Below are 3,791 nucleotides of genomic sequence, written 5' to 3' on the forward strand. Positions count from 1 at the left end.
TGAGCAGCCCGTCTGTTCTGGCTTGCTGGAACGGACGGTCCACGTGTATTTCTGGACCGTCCGTTCCGGGTTTCGGGTTTTTCGGAAATTAGACCGAATTAGGGTTAAATCACCTTATAAGAAGGAGATTAAAATCCTAATCGTTTAAGAGACTTAGACATCCGTCTGGTGCAGTCTTTTGATAGCTTTTGGTGAGATCCAAAAAGATCCAAGAGTTTCTAAGTCTCATTTTCTCGAAGCGTGAAACTGAATAGCAGTTTCGGGTCCTAGCAGACAAGTTCCAACCGTTGGAATCCATCCCGAGGTGTGGATACGTGTAGAGGGCGAGGTATTCTTCCTCCCTTTCGTGATCAGACGAATTCTTCAATTGATACAGGCCTCGGATCGATTGAGGTAAGCGTTCTAACGTTTCTACGATTCATAGAAGCATGGTTCTAGGGTTTATTAAATTTTTGTTTTACATCCGCTGCGCAAACCCTAGAATCGATCTCTTAGGAATAGGATTCGCTCATGAGATCCCAGGAATCTCATCAGTGGTATCAGAGCCTGGTTGCTCTGTTTTGATTTCGTAGAACCCGATCACACACGTTTTAGGATTTGAATTGTTTGAATCCATGTTTGCTTTGAATTCTATGCATGTTTGATGATTGAATCTATGGTAGATTGCATGTTTCATGTTGCATAGAGTGCAGGAGTTCGAATTTTGGGTCCACAGAAGAATTCAGATCAGTTTCGGATCTGATCGGGGCCGAGGACGCGGGAAAACGTGATCTGATCACGTAGACGAACCCTAGACCGTCCGTTCTGGGTAAGCCAGACCGGACGGTCTGGGGTGGCGGAATGCACAGATCAGAACAGATGGTCCGCACTGGACCGTCCGTTCCGGCTGGTGCGGGGGACCGTCCGTTCCATGGCTGAGGGTGGACCGTCCGTTCTGCTGTCATGGACCGTCCGTTCCGCCAAACTTTAGACCGTCCGTTCTGTGGTGTTTCAGCGTGGAACGTCCGTTCTGACTTCTGAAATCGGACCCCTCGTTATGCGAAGCATGGAACGTCCGTTCTATGTCTAGAACAGACGGTCCGAGGTCCAGATTCCGAAAAATTTTGTTTTCTAAGTCCGATTATGCAATCGTTGCTTAATCTGATCAACTGTGACTCAAATAGACATGATTTATTCTTATGGATGGTCCATAGTGAATGAATGCATGTAACTTAATCAAAAAATTGGATATGCTTGATTGAGTGGGAGCTTCGAGATTGAGATTACATAATCGAATGGATGGTCTATTCGGATTATGTAATACATCTGTTCAAGGAATAACTGTTGATCCTTGATATGTACAATCGTTGCACAGAAACCAGTTAGATCTAAGAGCTCTACGAGTAAAGCACTTGTCAAGGTCTCGATCGTACGTGTCATGGGTCATGCCAAAGCTGGGTGTGTCGTATTATCTTGGTGAGGCAAGATGGAGAAATGGTGGTTCTCATAGCTTGAAAGTAGATGCTTGATCTAGTGTGGTTTCGAAAATCCCTTTTTCATGTAATGCTAAGTGTGTGCCTCCCATTACTAGAGCATCTGTCAAGACATCGATCGTCCGTAACACGGGTCATGCCAAAGCTGAGCGTGCTGGATTATCTTTGTGAGGCAGGCTGGGAAATCGTGGTTCCCACAGCTTGAATATGGTTTACCTTAAGTTAAGTCGTCAGGTTTGACTTGAGACTTAATGGTACAGATGAGACGAGTATGCAATGATATTTGATATCATGGTCTCATAAAGGTTCTAAGAGTCATATTGGATATGATTGACATTAGATGTCTACCTAAATAACATAAGGCTGGGTGTAACAATTCATTCTTATGTGAAATACGGATCTTAGTCCCATATAGAAAATTATTGTAGGGTTAGTTTTCTGTATGGGAATATAGTTTGTATATGCATCTATGTTGTCATTGATTGATGATGGACTAGCTGGTAGTGGATCATTGATGAGTTGTCGTTGATTGATGATGGACTAGCTGGTAAGTAGATCATTGATAGAATCTGCATGTTGTTTTGTTTCGTTCTATTTTGTCTTTTTCTGTAGGACATAGCGTCGACCGGTAGTGTACCGAAGTCGACAATGCGATCTATCCTTATGAAGGATAAGCATCTGACCACGGCTTCTAGATCGATCATTGATGCTTATTGGAAGCATATGGATGATGATCTGGGCAAGTCTAGCTTGATATTTGGAAACATGACTTTGCAATTGCGTAAGCAATTAGAGGATATGAACGATTCTTTGATAGTTGATCAGTTGAATTCGTCATTCCAAAAGAAAGCTGAGAGCCACGGAAATAGTGATATGGTAGTTGTTGGAAAGAGTTCCAGCAAAAGGAAGCGTTCAAAGAGCAAGGGCAAGAGAAAAGTGACAAGCGTTGTCATTGAACCTAAGCCTAAGTCCAAAAAGGAAGAGTGTTATTTTTGTCATGCAGTTGGGCATTGGTACAGAAATTGTAGACTCTACCTAGAAGATCATGAGAAGAAGAAGCTTAAAGAAGCTTCGACTTCTGGTGTCTTTGTTATAGAGGCTAATTTGTTTACTTCTACGTCCTGGGTATTAGATACCGGAAGTGCCTCGCACATTTGTGGAAATATGCAAGGATTGCGAAGAAGTAGACAATTGGAAAAAGGAGAAGTAGATCTCCGCGTTGGGAATGGAGCAAAAGTTGCTGCATTAGCCGTCGGGACTTATGATCTGACTTTACCTTCTGGACTTGTATTGGAGTTGCATGATTGTTATTTTGTTCCTGCTATCAGCAAGAACATTATATCGATTTCATGCTTAGACTCGGATGGTTTCAGATTTGTTATTGAGAATAAATGTCTGTCCATTTATAAAGGTGATTTATTTTATGGTAAAGGTTACTATATTAATGGCCTTTATGTTTTGGATGACGATCCTTCTAGATGCAGGTCAATCTATAATGTTTGTGCCAAACGGTTTAAGCCGAACGACTTAAACCCGACCTTCCTCTGGCATTGTCGTCTAGGCCATATAAACGAGAAGCGCATACAGAAGCTTCACTCTGAAGGTCTTCTGGATTCGTTTGACTATGAGTCTCTTGAATCTTGCGAGTCTTGTTTGATGGGCAAGATGACAAATCATCCTTTCAAAGGGAAAGGACAGAGAGTGACGGAGTTATTGGCTCTCACACATAGTGATGTATGTGGACCAATGAGCTGTCCAGCTAGAGGAGGTTATCTGTATTTCGTTACGTTCACTGATGATTTCAGTCGATACGGTTATGTCTATTTGATGAGACATAAGTCTGAAACACTTGAAATGTTCAAGGCTTTCAGAAACGAAGTACAGAACCAGCTTGGCATGACGATCAAAACACTTCGATCCGATCGTGGTGGCGAGTATATGAGCCAAGAGTTCACTGACTATCTAGTTGATTGTGGTATTGTATCACAATTAACTCCTCCTGGAAACGCCACAGTGGAACGGCATGTCTGAAACAGAGGAACCGAACACTGTTAGACATGGTTCGTTCGATGATGAGTCAGACAGATCTTCCGAAGTCCTTTTGGGGCTATGCTTTAGAGACCGCTGCATACCTGCTAAACAGGAGTCCAACGAAGTCGGCTGAAACGACACCATATGAGATATGGACAGGGAAGCGTCCCGCGTTATCGTTTGTCAGAATTTGGGGTTGTGACGCTTATGTGAAGCGTCAGATGACTGATAAGTTATCCTCCAAATCTGATAAGTGTTTATTTGTAGGCTACCCTAAGGAAACTAAGG

The sequence above is a fragment of the Tarenaya hassleriana genome, unplaced genomic scaffold, assembly GCF_000463585.1.
Source record: "Tarenaya hassleriana unplaced genomic scaffold, ASM46358v1 Cleome94, whole genome shotgun sequence".
Lineage (NCBI taxonomy): Eukaryota > Viridiplantae > Streptophyta > Magnoliopsida > Brassicales > Cleomaceae > Tarenaya > Tarenaya hassleriana.